Source organism: Falco peregrinus, chromosome 4 (genome assembly GCF_023634155.1).
Source record: "Falco peregrinus isolate bFalPer1 chromosome 4, bFalPer1.pri, whole genome shotgun sequence".
Taxonomy (NCBI): Eukaryota; Metazoa; Chordata; class Aves; order Falconiformes; family Falconidae; genus Falco; species Falco peregrinus.
Genome location: NC_073724.1, coordinates 116,701,321 through 116,729,241, shown reverse-complemented (window position 1 = coordinate 116,729,241; position 27,921 = coordinate 116,701,321). Strand labels below are relative to the sequence as shown.

The following is a 27,921-nucleotide window of genomic DNA, read 5'->3' as shown; positions in this document are numbered from 1 at the left end:
AGCTTAGCATCTACAAACGTTCATCAGAAGATAACTGTCTTCTACCCAATTATACTAGCTATATAGAGAGAGAAAAAAAAAAAGAAAAAGAAAAAAGAAATCCCATCATTAGACATTTCCAAATCAATGAAGACAAATTTAAGCAGGATTCATTACTCCTGCAGTTCTGTGCCTCACTCCTGCGTAGAGAAGAGAAAGACAATGTATCTGACCGATGATGCAAATTTAGATGTGATCAACCACGCAGAGACAAGAAGAATGGGAAGCATCTGGTGAACCTTACTGATGTGGGGCTTTTGGGGGAACAATGTGAAATTAAAGAAACAGGTTGAATCTGGAAAGTGGTATCCTACTGAGCATCATCTCAACAGAAGAAAATTTGTACAATGGGCAGCTAACTGTCTATACAACTCATTCTGCCATGCAAAATGTCCCATAAAATTTAATAGGGCTAAAAGAAATAGAAATCTCTAGAAGAGATTAAGACAAAATTAAAGCAGAAGACTTTAAGACAAAAAGATTGAATAATCTCCTTTACACAAAATACTTAATGACTGAGATCCTTTCTGTGCAATTTTAAGTTGGTCAAAGGAATTGAATAAAGATTATATACTTCAAAAAAGATTTCTGTAAGGAAGCTTAACTTTCTGTAAGAAGGTAAATGTTCTCTTGTTGCAGTCCATACTTGATTTCCAGGGGGGTTAAAAGAACACAATTGTTAAAAGAACTGAAAATGTAATTGTTTGGCTTTGCAAAGTGATTAGATGTAGCTCACGTATACAATGTAGTTACATTGTGTGAGCAAAGCCTTGCATATGCAGCATTTACAGAACACACAGAGAGAAATCAAAATTGCATTCTATGCCTTTAACACCCTACCAGGCAAACACAGATAACTACAGTAAACAGGGCAAAGTCAAAGGTTTGGCTGGTGAGGTTATTAGACAGGGAAGGTTGCAAGCGTAAATGGGATGAATATTGCTGCAGTCACCTATTTCATTAAACAGGATAAATCAATCCCCCTGCGTCTCTCCTGGAGCCCATCAGCTGGCTTCTTGGTAATCTTTTCTTTATTTTTTTTTTTTTTTCTTTTGGCATGGTGTGTCTTCCTAATCTATTTGCCCAACTGCAGGAAGGGTGTAGAAATGGACCCACCACTTTTATGATAACAACAAATATTTTACAGAAACTGTTCTTACTCTCTGTTTTGTTGCAATCATATTTAGAGTGTAGAACTATTGAACTAGGAAATCAAAATAATTCAGGAGATATCAAGTCTCTCATATTGTAACATTTATTACATTATTATTACATTTATTTCCCTTGAAGTAACATGAGTAACTTCTCTGTTTCTATTAATATCACGTTCGTTACTTTCAGGTTCATCTATTTTCTACAAATTGAAAAACCCACCATTAACACTAAAATTATTAAATGTCTCCTGCTTTAATTTGTCTCAATCTGGAAGGGAATTTGGTTAGCTGTAGAAGTACTGCCTACTGCTATACTAGAGTCACCCATAAGGAGAAAAAGCAGCAAAGCAAAACAAGGGGATACCAATAATCTACAGACTGTAGTTCTAATTCCTACCAAAAATAGTAGGACTTTGAAAACAGTGATAGGAAAAAAGAAAGATTAGGAGAAGCAGCAATTACTGCAGCATTGTGGCTTTTTTCTGAATGGACTTCAGACCAACTCATGGCACTCATACTTATCAGCTTTGTAAGTCAAAATATCTGCAATATTAGTCTCCAGCTGAGAAGGCAGAAGAGACAGGTGCAAAATTAGTAAGGCCTGATAATATGAGTAGTGCCAGAAATGAATGACATTCTGCATACTTTGTGTGATTTGCCCAGCTAATTATATTGGCATTCAATAGCACTATCTAGTTAAGGACCTGTCAACATTTCTTCCAGAAAATCTTATTTGCAGGATTTTATAACACAGCTGTAATGAAATCAATTCAAGGCTGAATCTTGACACACACAGCTAAGTATTTAAGAGGTATTGGTTTCTATCAAAAAACAGACAAATTGCACTCGGCATTTAAAGAGTCAACACTGGCCAACACAACAAGGTTAGAATAACAGAGCATTTCTTTCTATTTACAGCAGGATAAAACTGCATTAACTCAGCTATCCTATTGTAGTTTTTAATGGATGAAATCATCAGGTAAATAAAATAGGTTTTATATATGCCATTTTTTATTTATATGATAAGTAAATATCCTTTATATATAAATATATATATACATATATGTAAATACATTTTTCCTGGATGCAGGTAAATGAATTTATCTAGATCATTCTTCATTCTCCTGCCCTTTCCCTTCTCCCCATCTCCTCCCTTATCATGGCTTTAATTTTTCAAATATAATAACAAAACATGCTGTGTGAAGTGCTGGTTAATGCGCTAGCAAAATGATACTGAAGTTAGGCTCACAAAGTTAAATTTCAGAATTCATGCCTGCTGATAAAAAAGTCTTAGCCTGGAAGAAAACACCAAGCGCAGACCGTATCATCCTCTTGTTCCTACCAATCTGTTCAAATCTACATCTATAAGCACTTAAGGCAAATGCCAAGCATAGGAAAAAGCAAGTGGAAACAGCAATGTTTCAAGCACGTGATAATGAAGAGCTAGGAAAGAAAATGTTAGCTAGCTTAGTAACAGGTGCTGTCCCTGTGCTGCTTTACATTTCAGCAGCTTAACTCTTAATTTGTCTCTCACTGATACTTATGCTATTTATCGAACAAATTCGTATTTCTGTATGCTTAGGAAATATATTAGTTGCATTATTCATGGCAAGCAAAGCAAGAGAGCCTTGTTACTCTGGTGTTTAGTATCAATCACCAGAAGAAAAAAGATAACATTTTTTACATGATTATGAAGTGACAGTCAGTGATGTCTGCTTATCTATATTCATGCTTGTTTCTAACAATGTATTTTTCAGTGATTCTATTATTTACTTTCATGATATTTTTGAGTGTAAATGCACTCCTGTTTAATTTTCCATGGCAGTGATTTCCAGTGCCAGGAATTTATTCACTTTACTAGGAAATGAATTTAAGATATCATGCTTTGAACTCTTGCTTTGGAGAGACAGCAAGACCCCTTTCCATCTGGACTGCTCCTTGCAGTATGTGAAACATATTCACATTGTGGCAAAGAAAAACAGTCTTAATTCTTATATTCAGCTTCATGCAATGGCAGAAATGGAAAGGCACCTCAGGTATTAATTCCCAGAACAGCATTTACAAGTTACCTTTCTCAGTAGATGGTAATTGCTAGAGTTGAATGGAAGTATTACATGTTTTTGACAAATCACATTTAAAATATTTCTTTTTCATGGACTCACTGACTTTTCAATGACGAGAAATCCAAAATAGACTTCACTTTTCAAAGCTGAAAAACTATTTCCTCTCTTTTTTTTTTTTCTTCCCCTGGTTTGTTCTTTTATAAAGAAAGTATGTGGAAGGATTCTCAGACACAACCAAGAAGTCAAAACCTCAACCTTGAATGGTGTCACCTTTAAGAAAGCAATGCTACCACCTTAAATTAATAAAACTCTAATTCCAGGATCTGAATGTAACCTTTTCTCTTAGTTTCTAAAAATTGAACCAACAACATAAATGCCTCATTCTTGCAAATTTCATTAAGGTTTTTGAATGATTTTATCTCTTCAGAAAGTGTTTCTCAGATGTTCCATCAGTTTCACCCCCTGGGCCCCTGGAGATTGAAGAGCTAATTTTTATTTGCACTTTCAGCAAGGCTTGTACTGTTCTCCTGGCAACATAGTCATGAAGTCTTATTACAATTCTTATTCTCTTCACCGAGATTATCCCAATGGTCCCCAATGGGCGGGTAATGAATGATAATACACTCAGGTTGCGGCCAGCCCGTGCATGTATATATACATATTTAGAAGACTGCTTGCAGTACAGAAGATTTAATAACATTCACATTGCTCTGGCTTCTTTGACCCATGACCTTGAGAAGAAGTTACCTTCAAAATCGTATTCCTAACTCTTCCCATCTCTGTTCTTCCGCAACTTCTGCTCTAGCATGCAGAAACATGAGGTGATCAAAGTCAAGGTTGATGAAAAATGTTAGAGGTTTTCAATCCAAGTGGCTGTAATGCCTCAAAGAGTGATACAATACCCACCTATAAATGTCTTTAACACTTTTTCAGTGAATGAAGCACATTTGCATAAAAATTGAAGGCATTTTGGCTAGAGTTTCTGCAGAATAGGTATGATTTATTGCCTAGGCTGTAGTCTAGCTGAAGAAAAAGTCATGTGAATGCCTTTAATTTTCATAATCCCCGATATTTATAAAAAAAAGTATTTTTACAAATATGAAAATAATCTGAAATAAAAGCTAGCAATAGTAGACAGTTTACATGACTGTTTTCTTCGAATTAGGTATGTTCAAAAATTGCCAAGTAGCTAAAGCTGTGATACAGAGATTAGCATTTTTGCCTTCCTCTTTCTGTATGGTCCTCTTCCCACCTATAAACTGTGTTTTACCATTCCTGCAGCTGTGCATGAAGGACTGCTAGGGGGAATGAACATTATTTTTGTTTGAGCAGGAGGTTCCTGAACTGTTGCCTACTGTCTCTTGCCTGAGAGAGGATACAGGGCTTGAGGGACAGGTGGTTCAATCCCATATGCTCATTCTTACAATGACATAACTTGGCTGGAAAATTATTCAGTGAACCATTCTGGGTAAAGGAGGCTTGTGGGGGGTCATGCAAGGGATTTTGTTTATATGTGCTCCCCTGATGCAGCTGTATCAGCAGAAGCATTAGGGTGGGGAGGAGGAGAATCAGTGATGAGAGGAAGAGGAGGAGAGTGAAAGGGTGTGAGGGTATAGAAAAGTCTTAATCTATTGTGGTCCTGATGACATTATCTCATGTACCTTCAACATTAAGTCACAGCTTCATCATATAAGAAGCTTTATGGCCAAAAAATTATAGCCTTACTCCATCCCAGGTCTGTTACATCTTCATGTTTCTGTACCATAGTAAAGCACTTTTGTCCCACACGTCACCATCTGTGATGGTAATGATAATGATATGATAATGATAATAAATGATCCAGCTTTTAGAAAACAAACCAAGGTAAAGCATTTTTGCTGGGCTTTTTGTTTTGTATTGTTTGGTTTGGTTTGGGTTTCGGTTTATTACCACTAAATAGGAAGCATGGTTGGGTTCCTACTCAGAGCAGCCCCACGGTAGTTTGGCACAGCTGAGAGGATGACATGCCTCACTGAGCACATGGGGAATACTTTAAGCTCGTACTAAGATAAAACCCTTTGCAAGGTGAAATTATGGTTCCTGACATGTACATCTACCCTTGAACAACCCCATTTACTTCTGTAATTAAAACCACATTCACCAGCTGCTTTACAAGTTGTCAGAAGATTTCCAGTTCACAGAAGCAGCCAAAGAACTTTTGTTTAATTGGGTAGGAGTCATGTCTATCTCTGTAAAAGATAACGGAAAATCATATGCTTTTGATTACTAAAAACACAAGATAAATTTTACTTGATAACTGCCCTGTCCCTCCAACTTCTGACTCCATAGTGACTGGCTTTTTGCATTCAGGCATCAGTTAACTGAAGAGCAAATAGTAAAGAAGCATTTGGCAACTTTCAGTTATTGTGTACTCTGATAATGCCTGTTAGCCAGAGCTATGATGGTTTGGCTTGTACGTGCTGTGTTTGAATTCAGACCTGACCTACAAGCACAACTTTGGAGACAAAGCAGGGAATTCACCTCATGCAACTTCAGGACTAAAATTTAGTAGCAGAGTAGGACATCTGCAAGGTTTTACTGTTGTACTGGGGGGTTAAGATCGCTATACTCAGTGAAGATGTAGAGCTGAATTAGGTTGCTCAAGCTTTCTTCTGCGATTTGAAATGTACTAGGGCACTGAGAGTGTACACCAAGGACTGGTGGACGTAACACATACCTTGTGGAAGATTTATGTCTGCTGGGTGAGTAGCTGGGAGTCTAATGAGACTCTCAAGGAGATCACAGACAGTGTGAGATTTCCCCATGGGGAGCCGAATGAGCCCTTTGATGTACACATAGATATCTACAAGCAGCAATACAAGTATATTTGTTTTAAGCTGGGGCTGAGTCACACCCTAGATTTCTGCAAGGGAAATACCTATGTATGAAGTATGAACATACCGGTACTTGTCTAAGTCCTAACTTCAAAACACAGGGACAACATGCCAGTAGGCTTCACCAAGGTCCAGACTGAAAACTAGGTCATACTCAAAGTATAAATACAATCATCATAGAATTGTTTAGGTTGGAAAAGACCTTTAAGAAACTATTTCATATGTGGTATTGAATTTGTCTTAGAAATTTTCCAATTTTGGTAAACTTTTTGGTGACTATTGTGTAAGAGACAGATCAAAATCCTTCCTCTGCAAGAGGAGTGAAAGCGGTTTCCTGTGCACAAAGCCCAAGAAAGGCCTGTGTACTACCTTATCAACCGCTAAAAATTTTGAATTAGGGGTTTAAAATGTGACTGTATTGCCTGGGTCTTGTTCTGGCTGGTGTATGGAGTTAAGGAGTCAAACAGAAAGGAGGAAAACTCAGTCAGTGAAGAGCTCCTTCTTAAGCACTAAGATTCTTGGCTATTCCTATACAATAAAAAATTACTTAAAATCCTTATAACAGATGTCTTGTTTGTTCACTGCTCCCGTAAAACAATACCTCCTTAAAAGCAGTTCACAGCCATTCTCTTTCACACAGTTATATTCCATTTCACTAAGATCAATGACAAAATTTCTGCAGCTTTTAGAAGCAGAATTAGCACAATCTAAAGATATCTCCTCTCATTTCTCTCTGGTCCAGCAACACAAACCTATTATGAAGCTTTTTAAAAACATTTCTCATTCTGGTCTAAATACTTTAGCCATGATATCACAGCTCTTAAAACAGAACAGGCTCAACATTATTCCCTCCTTGCACACAAAAGCTGTAGTATATTCATCATTGCACTTGAGTAATTTCTTGGTACCTATTATTTAAACATTCTGTACTTTGGCCACTCTATTCTTCATGCAATCAAGAAACCCTTTGCTAACACAATATCCATGGTTTTATATAACCAAGCCCTATTCAGATGAGCCAACATATTAGACCTCTTTTACTGCAGCTGCAGTAAACTGGATACAGAATGCAAAACACTGGCCAAGACACTGAAAAAAGACTATTTTGAGTGTCCAACTTAACACACAAGGATCTAAAATTGAGAGGACTGGTGGATGCTTTTTTGAAAGATGGACACTCTTTAAGACATCCCAGACTGAATATCAGATGCAACTTGTCAGATCCTTTTTGTATTTCATGGTAGTTATGATGTGTGAACTCCAGAGCATTTGGATAATATCTGAACATCTCATATATTCAAGTACATTTCAACTGATAGAGCATTTTACAAAAGCTTACCAGACACTTCATTTAGTAAGACATGGCCTTACTAAAGCTGAGTCTGATTTCAGACATTGCACAAAATGAAGGGCTCATATACAAGAAGCTGGGGCTGAGCAGTGGTAGGAGAAGGAAGGGGATGGATTGTATAAAAAGGACCCAGCAGTAATAGTCCTCTTTCTGATTGTGTTAAGAGTTAACCATCTGCTTGTTTTCTCTGAATTGTGTTTTGGGGGAACTGACCCAATTACTGTCCCTAACCACAGGCCTGTTGTTGTGCATGTGAAAATAGGGACAGGAACTGATTCTGTCACCATGGGAGACATCCAGATTTCTGATAGTAAAAGTTTTGGATTTGGGTGAGCTTTTTTTTTTTTTTTTTTTTTTTTTTTTTTACCTTATACATTTTGTATGTGATGCTTCCTTTTCCTACATAGGTGGGGAGGACTTGTAATGGATGAAGAAACTCCTAACATGAGCACTTGAAGGATTACATATGGTAACATTAAGAAATGTAGTTTACAGTTTCCCTATGATCTTTGTAATCTTTTCAGCAAAATCCTATGAAAATAGTTGCTCCATTGGCAATATGGAAGAATCAGTTCTTGCGTTACTGGTTCAGATCACGAAGATATATCAGATGCCTTGTAGTTTGTGGGTTTGATTTACTGTCTTTAGGACTGTGGTCTAGGCACCTTTTTATACCTTAATGGTCCAAACAGTATTTTTTCCCTAGTCACACAATCCTTAAAAGACTAGATGGCTAGATTACTCCTAAGATAAATGCAGTAAGGGAATAAGCTTAGTTTTCCTTTAGGTCCAAAATATGTCTCATCTGGTTAGGGCAGTGAATGGAACTAATTAAACAGTGATGGACTATGCATGACCAGGTCTAAACGCCAGGATACTAGGCTGCAAAATGAATCAGAGAATTAGGGAAAGACAATCTCTATGACCTAGGAAGAAAAGATGGTCTTGTTTTGTCCAGTGCAAGCTATGTGTGGCCACGAGTTGTACTGTATCTGACTATTCCTGCCTTCGTGCAATGCTGGAAGATCTGCTGTGCGGGAATCACCCTTGTTAATAGCTATGTCTCACCACTGCCTCAATGGATGAGATGCTGTATGCAAAGACACAGCACCTGCCTTAAAATGTAATTAGAGAATGAGCAAGTGGAACGAGAGGTGAGCACCACAGACAGATTTTGCTGTGCTAGTCCCTGATCCATTTTTCTTCCCTGCTCATGTTGGAAGCCCGGTATCATCTGTCTGGATATTTAATGCACTAATAGTTGTCTTTACACATCATGTAAGAAACAGCAGGTGTCAGGTCATGGGTTGCCCTGGGCTGTATGCCTAAGAGTTCAAAGCACACGTGTGAAGATGTTATGAGACGCCACCATGCTTTCTCACAGACAACTGAGCTGCCAGAAGATGGCACTTTGTTCCTGGACACAACATGCCCACCCAGCTTCTCCCCTCCAGCAGAAAGCTGACTTCATGAAACAGAGGAATTGGGAGCTGCATTCAGGAACCACTCTGACAGACCTAACTGGCCTCATTCTTTTGGCGTTTTAGTTTGAAAGCAACAAAATTTAGTTTCATCCAGTCTCTCTGCACCCACTTCTCACCAAATAACTAAGTTCAAAGCAGAGTTTCTAGAGCTTAAGTGTTTCTATCTCAATGCACAGCGAATGGCACTAGTGCAGACCTCCAGCAGCTTCTAACCCATGGTAGTACTGACACGCCTAGGGGCAGAAGCCATGCACTAGCACAACTGCTCCAGCACACCATGATCTACAGCTCACACTGCACCAGGCAGTGCCCACTAACTTGTCTTACTGGTAGCTGTTACTTTGGGAACCACATCACATTTAGCAGAACTAGCCTTCAGTTTGGTGTATTCCTGTGGGATCTTCTGGGTTCAACTGTCTTGGGCAATTAATAGAAAATATTTTTTTTTCTTCTACTATACATAAACACTTTTTCTCCTGATTACCACTTTCTCCTGCTCTGTCAGGGTTTTTACCATAGCATAGCCTGTGTCTCCAGCCTATTCAGAAAACCTTGAGAGCATCTTTACTCCCATAAAACAAGGCCAAAGTTTCCTTTTTTATTTGTTGGTATTGACATAGGCTTTGTGATTTTCTGTAATGAAGAAAACAAGCTAATGACTGCACGTTGAGAAATCATCTCTGGAGGTATTCATACGAAGCTTAGTTTGATATCATGTCAGTACCTCATGGCTGCTGTATCTTTAATTTTGGGCTTTTATCAAAATCTAAGGTGGTATCTAGTACAATGTGTAGTTATACACACTGATCCGTTGATGAAAATCTTTCACATTAGCTGTGAATGTCTATTATAATGTTCACTACTTCAAGGAATAGGTGTGTCATCTGTCTATAGGGCTGACATAGAAGTGGTGGCCATAAATATATGGAGATATTTGCTTATACTTTCTGTTCATGTGTCTGATTCATGCCAAAGCACCTTGGAGCCCGTGGTGATAAAGTACCACTTTCAGACAATTAAATTTCATAAAAAGAAATACCTTGGCTACCTTATAAAACCCAAACAGCATTTTGGGGAAAGCACGTGTCCCATAGACAGCGTTGAATTTACACAGACGGGAAGTGTTTTTGACTAAGAGCAACTGCCAAGAGTCCTCCTAAATATAACACATCAAACAAACGAGTAATATTTTTTAATACTAATTCTTTTAGTGAGGCACAGTTTTTCCTTCCTCTACAACAAGAGGTGCACCTTTCCTTTTCAGCTTTGTCCTGCCATTCTTAGTGCAAACAAGTGTATGTATCTCCTCTTTTAACTCTCACTTTTTATATAAGGACAACTCTCCACACAGCATGAAAATTAGGCTCTCTTAGCTACATTTATCATGTTAACAGCCTACCTATTCCCAGGAATACACTTTTAAAAACTCTTCTCAATTCTTATCTTCAACAAAGGTAGTTTTATTGAGAACATCAGTAAGATACACTTTCAACCCAAAATGATTTTCTTCTATACTAGCACCATTACAGATTGCATCTTTTCTGGGTTTATTTACACATACAGCTAAGACTCATATGCTTTTAATGAATACAAGCATTCATTTACATTTAGTTTATTTATCCTTCTAATATCTGTAGCTCTTCTATTAAAGTTTTCAGAATGCTTCTATCAATAGAATGGCTTCTGCCTTAGTATCCCTCTTAAAAATTCTAAATGTAACATTTAATTTCTGGTACTTGATTCAATTTGTGTCACCGCTCTATCTACCTCCTTACAGGGCACTGCCTTAACATTATGCTATCCAAAGCCAAATACAATGATGATGTTTGAAACTTTTGAAAAGTGGCAAAATCTATTGCAGCTTGTTCCATTTTCCCAATACACCTGACATTTTCTAGCTTGTGCTGGTCCTCAGCATTTGCTCCATGTGCTTTTCTTGTTTGTCTCTACATTTCCCAAGATTTTGCAGTTCTCAGCGATACAAATTCTCATCCACAGTTATGCTACTATCGTCAATAATCTCCATATGCTTCCTTCTGAACTGAGTCACTTCTTTTTCTTGGAAAATTAACTCAGTCTCTTGTAACAGTTTCTAAGTGTTTATGTTCCATCCATAATCCAAGCTCTTATCAGGGACCAATAAAAAAGCTGCAATACAGGCTCTTCAGCTTCATCTTTAACAGGTTTATTTAAGTAAGCTCACACTCCTTTTTAAATCCTTTGAAAATATTTCATGTTTACATAGAGTACAATGCATCCTTTTAATTTCTGAAGCACATTTTCATAGTTAATAGTTGAATCAGAAGGATGCCAGCAAACTCAATTTGGAAAAACAAAACCTTTTGAATTGCTTTTACTGTAGCCAGTGATTGCTTGCAGCCAATGTTTGCAGAGTGAAAATTTCATATTTCTGTCAGTTTCCATATTTCTTGACAGTTTTGGTTTAGGTTCATGCAGTGCAGAAGACTTTGAAGTTAGGTCAGGTTGCTCACATCGTACTGACCTTTAAGTCTCTCGGTTGCTGGTGATTCCAAAACAGCTGTGGGACCTTTTCCAATGTTTCACAATCTAGATGCTGCATAAAGTTTTCCTTATATCTAATCGTAATTTCCCAGGTTGAAAATTGTTTCTATAGGCTCTGTTCCTATTGCTGTACATCTCTCTCTTTTCTATACATTTTCCTCTTAAGTACTTCTAGATAGCTGTACAAGATGTCCCTTTTGCCATCTCTTTGTAAGGGTGTACAAACCCAGTTCTCCCAGGATCTTCTTGTTTCTCACATCCTTCAGCCCTCTAAACCTCTATGTGACCTCCACTGGAATAACTCTAGCATGTCCATGTCTTTCTTGTACTGCAGAACCACAAATGGGACACACAACTCCAAAAGGGGTCCTGCAACTGTTGAATAGAGGGAACCTCCCTCAACCTTCTGACAACATTATTGTCAATACAGCTCAATATGCTATTGATTTTCTTCAGTACAAACACACCACTGACACACACTCAATGGGGTTCTGCACCAGAACCCCCAGGTCCTTTTCAGCAAAATTGCTTTCCATCCAGCCAGTGCCCAGAGTGTGCTGTTGTCTTGGTCATTTCTGAAATTCAGGGCAGTCTCCTGTGCCTGTTAACTAATTGTATAAACAAGCTCAAATCTGGTCTTTTGATGTGATCCTGCCATACATCTTGCTCACTTATCTGAGTATGGGTTTTTTTAGCCAAAACTTATGCCAGCTTTCATGTCCTGCATTTGTTCTTTCTTTTAGGTGAAAAGCATGCCGAGCAGAGTGTCTTCCCTAGTCATAAGATTACTGATCTCCATGTCCTTGATGCTCTCTGAAAATCTACATTGCAAATGGCCTCAAGTTACCTTTCTAGGCAATTGCAGGATGGTTGACTAGTACCAGTGATGTTTCTTACATCTTTTTATCTACTTTATCTGCTTCCTCTTCTTGATTAGGTAATCTGGAGCAGGTGTGCTCCATATTACCTTTGTTGGTGTCTCCTCTGGTGCTTACCCGTAAACTCCTAATCATCTTGTCATAAATTCTAAGGCAAAACCCTGTGCGTTCAAACTTCTTTTCATATTGAGGGGTGCGTGACACCTTTTTCTTGCCTTTCTGCCTTTTTAAGGAGGTGTTACCCACCCATTTCAGTTCTCCAGCTGTAAGATCTAATTCCCCATATCTGTGGGATCATAGCCCTGCAATTTGCAGACTAGTAACTCCTGTTATTTCCCATGCTATGTGTGTTCATGCAGGCATCTAAGATAGAGCAGTCATAGGTCTTTTTCAAGTGAAATGTGAGACCCATGACCCATGCCATCAGGCTGCCCCTTTGAGCTTGTCTACACCTCTATTTCTCATCAGTTTGTGGTCATCATCTGCTGACACATTTATTTTGAAGCTCTTCTCATGGGGTCAGAAAGCTGGCTTGCAAAGATGCTTTTACCTGACTTTGTCAGACAGATCCCATCTCCCTCCAGAAGCCCTTTTTCCTCCAGTACGATCCCATGGTAATTAGAGCTAATGTCCTGCCTGAAACACCAGCTGTACAACCAGCTGTTCTGAAAGATAACATCTATTTCTACCTAAATCTTTCTTCGTGACTGACATGACTAAAAAGAACACCCCTGGGTCCCGATGCTCCCTTCTAAAGGCTTTTAGTTACTCTTTATGCATTTAAGGTCAGTTGATACTTAGCAGCATCAGCCCAAGTTGGTGAGCAGCTATGGGCAATCTAGAGTCTGGATGGGTTTCGGCAGCCTGTGCAACATCCCAGATTCAAGTCTCAACAAGTGCTGAACAACCTGAGACAACAAGTCTGGTTGGCAGATGAGAGTTTCTGTCTTCTGCAGAAGTCTGTATCCATGACCATCTACTCTTTACTCTGAATGCCAACATGTGGATCAGTGTCTGCAGGCCCAGGTACCTCCCCTGAGGGAGTTTGCTCCTCCTCACTCATTACAGGCACATCTGTAAGTGCACATCTGACATCTGCAGGCAGAAGAAAAACCTTCTGTCCATTAATAAAGCCCAGAAGCTTCCTTCCTTCAACATGACATTCTCAATCCTCCTCTCATTTAGACATAGCCTCCAATTGTCCCTCCTTCCAAGCAATATGAGATTTGCATCCTGCCTCTCCAAGGTCTTTGGAAACAATCTGTTATTCTTTTTTTGTCCTTGATACTGTGCAGTCTGCTCTGCTCACCCTCTCCAACAGCCCTTTTACCTCATAGCTCAGTGCCTCAACCAGAGCTCACCTCCCACCCGCAAGACTGAGACCCTGCAAAGTGCTGGTGCAGTTGAACCGTTCCCCGTGACATCTCACCACCTCTGACAGTTCAGCACACTCCCGAGCAGTACCTCGGGGCCCTCTTTCACAGCTGTGTCTGCATAAACTATTGGGTCATTTCCATAGCCAAATCTACATGTATTTGGCAGTTTAAGGGTTTGTGGTACAGGAGACACCTCCTTGGCAGCTATATTAGGTTCTTTTATAGAAAGGAGTTTGTTCTGATTTTTTTTTTTATTTAGTGATATCCAGGAAGCCACACTTCCATGGGGATTATGGATATTTTTCACATTTTATAATTTGTTAGCAGTAGTCCAGAAGTAAGTGATGTGATCTGTCTGGGGGTAACTCTCAGAAACTTCAGAAGAGTGCAGAATACATTGGATCACCTCTTGTAATTATTTGGTAAGTGTGCCACACTCTGTTCTGATGATAAAGCGAAGTGATAGTTACAGTCCTTTAAACATAAAATGGTCTGGGCTCCAAACAGCATAGGATCTCACTACCCCTGCTGTGTCTTGGGAGAGCATTTAAGACCTTCTCTTCTACTTTTCCTTCGATGACTAAAATTTCACTCAACAATAGGACTAGAGGAAAATTCCCACAGCCTGCAATTGTCCATATCTGCAAGACTTTAAGCACAACGGAGAGCTTACATGATGAATTGCTTGATACTGACAGTATTAGATAGCATCTTATATTTTGGATTATGAGCTGATGAGCTATGACTCATCAGTTTATCTCACTGACTATAATTTCACTACTACCTTTTTCTTCCCCACCTGTTGTATTCACTGGTAGCTGCTTACCTTGGACTGTAAGCTCTTTGGAGCATGAAGTACCTTTCAGGTACTGCTGTATAATGTGGGACCAATCTGTGTCACAAGTTACCCTCTCTGTTAATGTATCAGAAGATAAGGATCGTATTAGCACCTAATGTTGTATGTTAGTTGTCTTCAAAATCTAAATTTCCTTTTGTTATTTACTGAAGGACCTTTTTCCTGAAAGTATGTTTTAAAATAATTTTGGATCTTGCAGAGAGTAAGACCCTGGTCTTACAAAGTCCCTCGGAAGTTCCAGACTGCAGGTATAACGGGTTGAAGTGGAATGGCCCAAGAGCCCAACACAGATTCCAACAAGTTTAAAGAAGGGAGGAGCCCAAGAAATTCAGAGAATCTTAAACCAGTTCTTTCTAATGAGGTGCAACACTGCATAATACACAAAAATCTCAAGTGCATTCATGTATAGACCAGTTTGAAAACTCAGGATTTCAAAACAATACAAGAATTTCTCTAACAGATGCTTGTGTGCACATTTCTAAATATTCAGCTTACGTTTCTGTTTTCCTTTAATCCTTCCAGGACTATGAACTTCTTTCCCTCTCCTCTTCCTTTCCCTTACAGACACATACTTAAAGTTCTTTAAAATTTTCTGGGTATTATTTTGGATCCCTACTTCAGAAACTTTACATGTCATTTTTCTAAAATTGTCTTTGTCTGATTTAAAGCTCCATTGCTACTTTCATCTCTGGTAAGTATCCATAATGAACAATAACTTTCTATGCCTCAAGGCTTTTAAGACTTCTATTTAAATAACTTTCTGGTGATGGACTTAGTTGCTGGAAGTTCTGGAATTAAAAAAGATGCACTTTCCTGTCAGAGCAGCAAGGTTGGGTATGACTATCTGAAGCTCTTAGCACTCTAAAACTAGTCTTACCAATTGATGATCTAATATATGATCGGGTTTTCCAGAGTGTGTTTCCGCTCAAATTTCAGACACAAAGTTCATTTTAGACTTATGAAGCTGAAGCATGCCTTACTAGGATCAAATCCTGCATGCAAGGAAACTGCTTACTGAAGTTCTCATCAGCCCATGTTGCACATATGTACAGGGTCATCAGTAACATAAATAAAGATTAGGTGGTGCAACAGCCACAAACATTCATGTTCCAGTGATATTTTACCGCTTATGAAAATATTCACTGTTACATTAGAGAGATTTAACCTAAAAAAGGGATGAACACTAAATGTAAGTCAACAACTAACTGGTGGGAATTAGGATTAAAATTGCTTAATAGTTTATTCCATAATTGCAGACTATACATTGCTGATATTTTTAACATCTGGTACTAGCTGTGAAAAGAGCTGATACTAGCCACTGCTTCAGAAAAAAATGAAATATTAGGTTAAACAGATTAATGATCTGATCCAGTGTATTTAACCTTATATCCTTATTCTTCTGACACACATTGTGGTACTTTTCTGATTTGCGTCAAAAAGGGACAGGGTTGCCTAGTTGCCTCTTATAATGGAAGACTTATGGTGGTAGATTTTGTAATGAACAAGTCCTGTTGCTATCTAACATTTTACAGAACATTATGAAAGAGTAAAAGTATTGCAGGAATTAATGTGGGTTTTTTGATTAAAATTGTAGTACTGGCTTGGAATGACAATCTGCCTTCCTAAATTCCATCTGGAGTTTCCTCTGAATAAATATTCCTTTCTTCTCAAATTTGTGAACTAAATTATTCAATGATATTGCTTTGTGATGTTAAACAGCTGTTGTGTCTCTACCCCTAAAAGCTCATTTCACTGATGGGTGAAGCAATTCTTTCATTTAAGTTTTATTTAAAGAATGTCTTAGATACGTTGAATTAAATGCAATATATGCATACAAGAAAATACTATATATGTTATCACCTGTAATGAAAGTAAGGTCCTTGTAGATGACAGATATTATTAATCCCATAGATGCCACTGGAAAGGTTTTTAATATAACAATGTTCCGGAAAAGATTAAACCAAAAATGACTTCACTAGGATCCGAGTTGCCGAGGCAAGCGGCTACAGTGCCAGCAGGATCAGCAGTGGAGTGTTCTGGCACAGCGCGCAGGCGGGTCTCAGACTGAGGGAACATCAGGGGGACCCCAGAGAGCTGCCAGTAGCCCGCAGCTTGCATTACAGTGGCTGATGGGACCTGGGCAGGGCCAGGAGCAACGGTGGCCAAGCCTCCCCACAGTTGACGGGAGGTCAGCCAGTATAATGTCCATCTACAGGCAGGGCTGGAAGGAGGGTCCGGGGAGCTACAGGCCTGTCAGCCTGACCTCGGTGCTGGGGAAGGCTGTGGAGCAGATCAACCTGAGTGCCATCACAGGGCACATGCAGGACAACCAGCGGATTAGGCCCAGCCAGCGTGGGGTTATGAAAGGCAGGTCCTGCTTGACTAACCTTCTATGACAAGGTGACCCACCTAGTGGGTGAGGGAAGGGCTGTGGATGGTGCCTACCTGGACCTTAGCAAAGCCCTTGACACCGTTTCCCAGAGCATCTCCTGGAGGAACTGGTGCCCAGGGCTGGGACGGGTGTGCTCTGCGCTGGGTAACAAGCTGGCTGGGTGGCCGGGCCCAGAGCGTGGTGAGGAATGGAGTCACATCCCACTGGCGCCGGGCACAGGTGGTGTCCCCAGGGACCAGCGCTGGGGCCAGTCCTGTTTGATGTCTTCATCAGGGACCTGGACGAGAGGCTGGAGCGCACCCGCAGTGGGTTTGCAGAGGACACGAGCTGGGGGCAGTGTGACCTGCTGGGGGGCAGGGGGCTCTGCAGGGGGTCTGGGCAGGCCGGGCCGAGGGGCCGAGGCCAGTTGTATGAGGCCCAACGGGGCTGAGTGCCGGGCCCTGCCCGTGGGTCACACCAGCCCCCCACAGCGCTGCGGGCTGGGGGCAGGGGGCTGGGAACTGCCCGGCGGGGAAGGGCCTGGGGGGGCTGGTCGGCAGCCGGCTGGGCATGAGCCCCCAGTGTGCCCAGGTGGCCACGGCGGCCAGCAGCGCCCTGGCCGGTGTCAGCAGCAGCGTGGCCAGCAGGGCCAGGCAGTGCCCGTCCCCCTGTGCCGGGCCCTGGTGCGGCCGCCCCTCGGGCCCTGGGCTCAGCGTTGGGCCCCTCACCCCCAGACAGACCCGGAGGGGCTGGAGCGTGTCCAGAGCCGGGCAGGGGCTGGGGAAGGGGCTGCGGCACAGCTCTGGGGGGGGCGGGGGGAGCTGGGGGGCTCAGCCTGGGGAAAAGGGGCTCAAGGGGGACCTTGCTCCCCACAACTGCCTTGGAAGGAGGTTGCTGCGAGGTGGGGGTTAGTCTCTTCCAGTGTGACAAGAGGAGATAGCCTCAGGTTACACGAGGAGAGGTTTAGGTTGGATATTAGGAAAATTTCTTCACCAAAGGGCTGCCAAGAAGTGGAACAGGCTGCCCAGGGAAGTGGTGGAGTCACCATCCCTGGAGGTATTTAAAAGACTTGTGGACATGGCACTTAGGGATATGGTTTAGTGGTGGACTTGCAGTGCTGGGTTGACAGTTTGACTCGCTGATCTTAAAGATATTTTCCAACCTAAACAATTCTATGATTCTGAGATCCTAGAGATATAAAGTTGCTTTTTCTGGGAAAACACCTGCTTTTAAATACTGAGGAGAAATTTCACAGTGGCATATTTTGCACTCAGCACTCATGCATAAATCACATTGATATCAATAGAAATCAGGAGTGCATATTATGTTGCTTTTACTGGAGCAGGTGTATTGTAGAGGCTTCTACAGAGATTCCACAGCTAGATTTGCCTTTAACTTTAAAATCCCCATTTTACACTTGAATTGACAATTTTAGCTTCTAGATCTGACAAAGTCATCCAGAGGGAAATAAAATCTGCTGTGAAGTGCTGGAGCCTGGCAGGGTGTCCTAGAAAGAGTATCAGCTTGCCCTGTTCCTAGATATCTGCTCCAGGTTGCTTTCAGAACTGAGTCTGGGTCAGATGTACTTCCATTCTAACCTGATACAAACATTCTTATTTTGGCATGCAATGACGATTTTTGAAATGAGTATATTCTTTTAAACTTTTATGGACTCTCTTTCCTTTCGTAAGCTTTGATTTATCACTCTCAATTTTGTGTTTTGTGGACTGTGAGCCACCACAATCTACAGGTACCTCCTTTTACAGGTAAAACACAGTTCTTTATACCACTGTGAGACCTTGCCCACTGCTGTTTTTCTACTGTCCTTTCCCCAACTTGTCTTTTTCTGCGTATAGACCACCCCCACTCCACACTGGCAGAGTATCCATTATCAAATCAGAGAGTGTGGCTGTAGCTTTTAATCTCAGCACACTGTTCAGCTTGCCCTCTCCCAGCTTACAACTGAGAACATCAGAGTAAAGTAATCTACAGGACAGCAGTCTTAATTACAGGAATTGTACAAAAAAGAGAAAATAGGCTGAAACCAAACCAAACCCTTACTTCACATACCTCAATTCAAACTCCTCTTCTAGCAATTTTGGCTTAGTGCAGAGATGAAAAAGAAAACTGAAAGAAAGACTTCTCTGTTCTTGCTGTTTGATGATCTCTTAACTACATATTTTCTTTGAACGAGATCAGTTAAAACCACCTAGTCTGACTTTCTTCACACACTCTGGCATTGAATACTATACCCAGATCCCCTTCCACTCCCACTGCACTTTTCAGAATGGCATCTGCTTTTAACATATTCAAAATCTAATCTGAAAGCTAAACACAGTAATGGTGTGTTTAGCAAGACCACACCACCTGAATATTCCTTTGACAGCATTCTTCTCAACAGAATCAAACTACCCACTGTGACCTCCATCCCCCTGCAATTGCACCTCAAATTCAATACACTGCAGAACACAACAGGTCATTTGAGATGGAATATTGACAGCCCATGGCCTAATAAGTTCCTTTGGCTCTGCAAAAGTAAAGACTACAATAACAACACTGTTTCTATGAGCTTAGTGTATTGAACAATTTAGAATGGTTTGAGAATTCTGCTTGTCCCCCACTTTATGCCTCTTGAGAGTGCAACTAGCATGATTCTTACCATTTCAATTTTTATCAGTGACCAATCCATCACTAAGCCAAGAACTGACCCCTGAAGAATCTTTTCCTTTCTGAAATATTCCACTGAAGGCTACCACCATATTAAGAAAAAATATTACAAATCTATTAATTAGCTAGATTTAAATTCACTTTTATGCACCATATTTTTCAATATGGAATTATTTAGACCTTTAAAAAATCATGAGTACATTCACCAATTCAAATTGATCAATATGTTTTTTATAGTGGTCACTTACCTCTCACCTATCAAAGTATCATCTTAGATAATAAAGACTGTTTAAAAATATATAATCACCTGTATGTTGTGTGCATCTGGCTATTTTGCTCCAAAACACATATCTCAGCCAACTCTATCCATTCACTTTCTTAACTTTAAGCAATTTTTGCTTGATATTCAAACTAGGTTACAGTTAAAGCTCTGCCTTGCTTTGTACTTTCCTTTCTATTAATGATGGTAGATGAAATCTGGTGGTCAGTTGATTGAGCACTTGGGCTCAACTCTTAATAATCATACGCATTTGCAACCTGGTTGTACATGGAGCACTCTACGTTCTTGACAGTGTCATCAGACATGCTGGAACTTTTTTGCCAAAGGTCAAATGTCTTCTTACAGTCAGCTGTACCTTGGCTCTCATGGGCTACTTCGTTAGAATTTGAACAGAAAAAGGTCTACCCTGGGTTATGTCCATGGCCAGAGTGAATTACTGAGATTTTACAATAATTGGTCTTAGCTTCAGGATTAATGTGCATCAGAGAACAACGAAGGGAATAGTCATGGTTTTCTCATTTTGCTTATATTTATTATTCCTCGTAGGAGACTGACACTGTAATGTCCTAGCGTTAGATGTGGCTCCTCCTAAACACAATAACTTCAGTGATGAGAAGGACAAGGCCAGCATTAAGATCTGTTCATATAAAACTTTCAGACTATCATCATACCAGATGATCTGGCCTTCTAGTGATCCACTAACCAGATACTTAATGGCTTCTGGTTAGGAAAAGTAAGCTAGATGTGAAACATGACTACTGTATTCTCCTAATTCACCATGAGCTATTGTGTTCTCAGACTGCTTCTGCTTTGAGAAAGGAGATTAGCCTGTGCTCTTTCTTGGATTTTGGTTCAGTATTCTGGCGCTGTTCCAGTGGCAGTCATTACCTTGTAGCTAAAACTATATACTCTTGGTCCCCCAATATCCTTTCCTACTTCTCCCTAACTTTTGCAGCAGCATCGTTGCATGCCTGTACTTAGCTGCCATCTTTGGAGCCAAGCACTGCCAATGTGAGCAGGATCCCAAACCTATTCAAGACAGGAAATGAGACTCCCTGTTATATCAAAATGGAAATGGAAGGAAATTAAATGGTCTACAGTTTTGCACCTAGACACCATTACATTACGTTCAGGAAGTTTCACACAGTGAAATGCACACTATCTAGCAGGTGAGTAAAAGGAATGGAAATCAGATCTACTGTGTTCTCTGCTTTTTCCAATAGCACTGATGTTGAAGATATTGATGGGAACTTCGTTATGACTTTCTGTGCCCTAGTCTATCCATTTGTATAAAAATACTGATGTTTGCTAATAGCTCTGAAAACTTCATATTCAAGCCCCAGGATTGTAACCTGGGGACTATTATTAACAGTGACTGTTACTCAGATACATTGCTGTGGTCCCCAAGCAGCTCCAAGCTGAATTCCCCTCCACATCTTAGTGAGTCTTTCTTTTCAACTTCTAATGACTCTGAAAGAGTCATGCATAATAAATACATGATTCACAGACAGCTACTTAGCCTGCTGTCTAACAAATCTCTAATTTGTTATCTAGTAAATATAGTAACACTTAAAATACAGACACTCAATCAATGAATCTCTCTCCCTGTCTCACGTATCTGGAATACACAAAATGCAATATACTGCTGCTATCCATGGGCCAGCCACCTCTGATTACAGTATAAATACATGAACCGTCATTAAAAAAATGTACAAAGAGCACTGAAATGCTGAAGGAAAAAGGCACTTAAACATATTACTAGCTTTCCTCTTCCTGCCTTCTCTCCTGTGACGTCCTATGACTGCCCCCCAAAAGGGAAAAAAAGGGGAGTCAAGTACATGCAGCAAAAACCTGGTTCTAGACCAGTTTTCACTGTGTAACCCTTTCTTTTCTTACAATAGGACCAGGTAACCCTACTTCAGACTGGCAGGATAGAGTGCCATGCAGCATGTATAAATACTGTCATTCTCAATGACAGACATTGTGGGTTACAAGGTAAAAGTGGGAAGCTACAAAAGCTAATAATCCTAAATGGGAATATTTTAAGGTTATCCAGTCTTTATATGGAATTCAACAGAAATATTCTTCTACATTCCTGAAAGAGTATTAGAAAACTCAAAACATGTTTAATTTCAGGGACTAAACAAAACAACCTCTAGTGTTCCCTTTCAACCTCAACCATTCTGTCATCTGTGTGGTAGCATCTTCCTTGAGTTTCCAGTGGTAGGCTGAGGCTCTGTGAGTCTACAGTAATTATTTTATATAATTTGGATACTAAAATCAGGAAATCTGAATCTTGCAGGTGCTAACTACCCCTACCAATGAGTTTCTTCAGTAAGAGCTGTGCTGTACTCTGCTTGTGCTACAGAAGACACTTGTACGATACCTGATAAAACATACTAAAGTTAGAACACACTGCCTTAAGTGCATAGTAGAGATGCTCTTAGGGCTGATAGTTTTGTCCACCTATTTGGTTTCATTACATTGAATCAATTATCTCCAGGGGGTTGGTTTTAGACAGCTCAGAAAATTCTGGTTTCAGGAATACATGTGACTATTTTGCAGGGTTTTAATCTGCATGTGTCTGTGATCCTTTCCCTCTGTTTTGTTTGAGATTTGGAACCGAAAATAAGAAAGCCTGTCAAAACCTTTGTTTTGCCTGGCTTCATGTCAAACCCGTGTAGAATTCTGCATTCAGCGTATGTTTTCATAACATGGCCTGGGTTTCATGAAATTAAAAAGATTTGTCAGCTTTCAGAAGATGTGCAGCTGAGATATCAGTTTGTAATTATATCTGAAACGTGGTAGTCAGCTGAGCTCACGTTTCATTGAAAACATTGTTCTCAGCATTGTGTCTTTAAAACAGTATGTTTTGCCAAAGAATGCTGCAAATGCTCTGTTTGAGATTAAAAAGCAAACCAAAACAAATTAAATGAAAAATCCAACACAGCTACCCAGCCTAATCAAACTCTTTCCCCAGTGCTGTTTTGCCATGGCTCTCTAAATATTCAACATCTTTCTGCAATGACACCAGTCACCTCTTCAGCAGTCAGTTCTTCACCATTGTTTTTCAAATCACTGGAAAAGGCTAACTATTGGGAGGAAAAATGCAAGTGATAATAAGAGTTAAAAAAAAAAAAATCAAATAAAAAATCTAGCATGCCTTTCCAGTCTTTGGTTGTTGTATATTGGATAAAGAATAATTATAGATTGGGTAGGTAAGTGGGAAACACTATGATCACTTGTTCTGAACTCTCAGATAGGAGATTTCTCATTTTCAAAAGGACACCAATCCTACTGATAATGAATCAAATTCAGTTCCAAAATCCTTTAGGTGTTTGTTTTTTTGTTTTTCCTTCTATTTCTATTTCGGTTTTTTTTAAGCTCTTCAGAGAAGCTAGAGGGAGAAATCTCTGATTTTTTTTGTATAAACAAATCATTAAATGATAAAACCACGATTTGATAGAAATATTTAAGATTGCAATGAGATACAGAGAGTTAATGCTGTCTAAAATATTTCTGAAGTTCTGAAGTGAGACCACAAAGTTCTGAGAAGGTAAGAAGAAAGTTTGTGTTTATTATATGCTACTAATGGGCAAAAGGCTGTTGTCTTGGCTGCAACAGTTTTTCCAGGGTTTATGTAAGTGTCTTTGCATCAAATCCAGGTCCACCTAAAATTGATATAACCCAGAATTTCCCCATTTGGAGAAGTTCATTACTTATATTTAACAGGAAGCAAAGCTTAATAGGATTGTTGATTACATGAACACCAAGGATTTTTCCCAAAGCAGAACACGGTTGTAAACAACAAAGTGTTTTAATACTGATGTGGTGAGGTTAGAGAGCTGTTAGTGAAATCGTCTTTTAGAATACTTGGTGCATTAAGTATTTAATTAATTATGTGTGATGGGAATCTTTACACCCCACAGATAACTAGTTAGCATAGAGTTAAATACATACATATATATTTATAGTACAAGCGCACACATATATATATATATATGTATATGTACGTATCGGCTTTCTAATAGACAAAAGGAAGCCAAACTAGAATGCAAATGTAACTTTTGGCAAAGAGACCATGTCAACCCAAACAGACTAAAATTAGTTGATGATTTTCCAAGTACAAATTTACATATAAAAAGAACAAAGCAGTTTAAATTCTACATTTGCTAACCGGAGACCAATTTACCCAGGGGAAGAGAAATTCTTGAGTATGGCTGCTGTCCAAATTATTATGATTAGGAGAAACTAAATGAGATTTTACTTTGGTCATACAAAAAGAGCTATTTTTGTTTTCGGCTTTTACCTGATTCTGTATCCAGTCAACTTAAAACAGTAAGGATCTGTTAACAAGATTTAAAGTGACAAAGCAATGTTTCTTATCAGGAAACTTATCTGGGGTTGATTTAAATTCTGTTTTAGCCATTTATTAACTCTAAGCTGGCTAGCAACTGCGAGAGAGTTGTGTTTGGTGTCCTATTGTGCAGTTCTGTATTGCCACTAAAAAGACCTTTCTTCATCAATGGATGTGATACAACAACGTGTGATACAACCCCAAATGTTGTATGCTTTGGTCAGCTATATAGCAAGGTTTTCAGTTAAAACTGAAATTGCAGAAACAGCAGTAGTGTTTTTAGTATTCAGCCCTTTTTTGTTCTTTTTGCGAAAAACAGTTCACAGAAAAAAAACCCCAAAACCAAAACCCCCAAATTACCCAACAAACCTCAAAATTACTTTCCCTGGCTTAGACAAAAGCAACATTAAAAGTGAAAGAGTGGGTCATATTTGTTGGGATTTCTTTAAAATTATATCATGTGGTTTAAGGCAGCTCCTTCCCACTGTAGAAATGGATCACAAATTTCTAGGTGAGAAGTAATTTTTAAGGATCAGTCCTTTCTTGAATTGAAAGATGAAAACACCAAATGACTTGCAATTGGAAGGACTAATTGTGGATATGAATGTTCCACTTTGTTCACACTAAACATTAATTGTAAAACTCAATAGCAAGAATCTGATCTAGCATTGACAGGAGTATATGAAAGAGCTGCCATTGACTTCAGAAGGTATTAAACAACCATAAGTTGCAGTACATGGCAAGGAAAGAGTATACTTCAGATACTATATTTTTATTAATCTTGGGAAGATAATCAGATTTACCCATGCCTGCAATAAAAAAACAAAGGATTTGAATGAATCTTCCCATAACAGAAAAGAGATTTCTTTTATTCCTAATTACAGTTAGGAGAGGAAACATGCTCTCTTGTTCCCAGCTTCTGTCTCTAATTTACTACATTTTCTCTTGGAAGTCCTTTAGTGTGTTTCACCTTAGTTTATTTGTTATTTAAGAAAGGAGTCACCATACTCTTACACACCTTATGTGTTGGGTGTCATGAAATCTTTTGCTGAAAATCCTACTTAAATGTAAAACAAGAAAACAAGCCTCCTTGGAATTGTCCCAGAAATATGTCAAAAGCAGAGGACAGCTGAGGGGAAGGGTGTTGTGTATGTGAAGGAGAAACTGCAGTTTTGGCTTTTTTCCTCTATATTACTACGCACACAAAAACACAGATGCACAGGCACAGATTTGGGAAGGCATCACAGAGGAAGTGGGAGAATTTACGTTTCATATGAGTATCTCAGCAAAATCTAATCATACTGACTGGCCAATCCAAAGTAACTTTAAATGTAACAAACAAAGGAAAAAACCCCATACAACCCCACCCCCCCACCCCCAACACAAAACCCAAAAACCACAACAAAACAATCCACAATATAGTCAATAATTGCTTTGGTAGATCCATTCCAGAACATAGGTAAAATCAAGTCAAGGGGAAAATTGTTAGGCAGTAAACCCTACTGCAAATTGGCTGATACAAAGTTACTAATGTGGAGCTTTTAAAGTATTTCCTTTTCCCCTTTAACACAAATTTTGCTCAGAAGCGCTATATATAAAGAGGATTCTTCCTGACCTCTGTGTTACAAATAAAACAAATTATTCTACTGCAGACAGTAATTATGCAGAGAATCATTAGTAAAATCCTGCTGTAATGTTTACGCTTGCTGGAGGAACAGTCAAAGAGTCTCTACGGTGCTTTGCAGAATTGCTATTTCCTGTCCCTTTTGAACACACGTTACCCATTTTCTTCATCTATCTATCAAAAAGATTCCCATGCACATACTGAGTGGGTGTTTACTAAAGGCTGTCAAACCTCAATGCTCAGCTCATGGGAAGTGCACATCTGCTTGCTGAAGATGAGGATGCTCAAGTGATGATGGGGTTCTCGACATAGGAAAATAAAACAGTGATCTGCTTTGTCAGTGCATCCTATATATATCATGATACAAGCAAGTGAACACTGCCTTAATATGAAAATTAAGAAATGACCCTACACAAATTTTCCCTGATTCCAGACTTTGAGCGCGAGTATGTAATTTTGGCTGTATCACACAATAAAAATACATTGATTTATGTAAACTTTTACTTTCCAAACCCCAAAGCACTTTATGAGCTATGCAACATATACAGGAGCAGTTTCACTTATGACTAAATGCAGCAATCTCTGCAGTGGAGCGCTGCATCTGTTAATTAAGGTACATGTGTAGCCCAAATTTCTTTTTACAATACCCTTGTGTGCCATCTCCATATCTCAGGCTGGGAACTAAGGCGGTGAGGTTGCCATTAATCTCCACAGGCTCAGGATTTCTCCTGGAGAGATTATTAAACTAGATTAAGTCTATGTAGAGATCTTATGGCAGTGCAAACAGTAGACACAGGTTAAAGTCCTGCATTGAGAAGACTCCCCTTCCCTATCGGGACACCAAAAATGGTGCTGAGAAGTGGTACTAAACTTCCAACCTGCAATAGTGATTTTCTTTGCTCTACTAGGAGATGAGAATGGTATTTGGCCTCTGAAAATATTCATTGAGTACTAGGGAGGTAAGGCTTTTCAAGCATCATAATTGATAGATTTATAATTAACAAGCTATGCAGCAGGAAGAAAATCATCGCATGATGACTAGATTACAAACCCAGTCCTTTCATCCTAACTGCTTGTGATTTTGCAATGGCTCTGATTGTAGCTTCTATGCCATTTGCATATCTTCCTAAGCATTTGAGGTGCGTGGTGATTTCATGTTTTATCTCATTTTGATGTGTTGCAGGTGCTTGTCAGCAACTACCAGAATTTCTATTACAGTCAGCTTTCATTTTATTGAAATATTTGTGCAGAATAATACAACACCGAAGCATGACATGATTCCATCTTAATCCTGCTGTGTGGAAAGACTTCGAGAAAGCACTGAACACACTACATGAAAGGAGTTTTGGTCTGATGTTTACAGGTAGATGGGTGGGGAAATTTTTCCTGCAGAAAGCGTATGGGAGAGAACTTAAGGGTGGTTTTGCATCCATTTGTATTCAGCAGCCTATCTCTGCATATGACTAATATTGCCTCCCCTTCTCCCGTGGTTGCTGCCTTTGCCTAGTGATTAATACCGATCTAGTATCTTGTCACCACTGAGACATCAGTGGGACTTTGATATGACAGATGCCCTCGTGGCAAAGACACTCAAGACTGACTGGAGCTAAAAGCCCAGTCTGCAAAGTTGTGAAGTGTTGACAGCTGTGGAAAGTTATCATAGGGCACCATGTGCTAATAGTTATTTGATCCTGTGCTTCGAGGTAAGATTTTGGGCTGATGACTTAGGTCTATTACTACAACTCATTATTTGTCAGGCTCCTTCACTGTCTGAAACACGAGTTTCTTCAACAACACTGACAATAACATCAAAATATCTAACTGTTTGACATATGAAGATTTATTCATTCAGGTTTTCATAAAAATGTAGGACCTTTCCATGATGGTACTTGTAGAAAATGACTAGCACATGTGTAAGGGTAATGTAAGTAAATGTCAGCACAGCAAGCATCACATACTACTTTTTATTGGTCCTTTTAGCTTGTATTCCATTTACTTATTTCTGTTTGTCATTTTAGGGCTCAG

General features: G+C 39.5%; 1 long non-coding RNA gene across 1 annotated transcript; it reads left to right on the top strand.

Annotated features, from left to right (window-relative positions):
- The first annotated feature begins 970 nt into the window (after positions 1-970).
- Positions 971-27,253, top strand: LOC114011163 (uncharacterized). Its single transcript, XR_003552988.2, has 3 exons — positions 971-1,058; positions 7,888-7,949; positions 27,080-27,253. It is a non-coding gene; the product is annotated as an uncharacterized LOC114011163 (long non-coding RNA).
- The last annotated feature ends 668 nt before the right edge of the window (positions 27,254-27,921 follow it).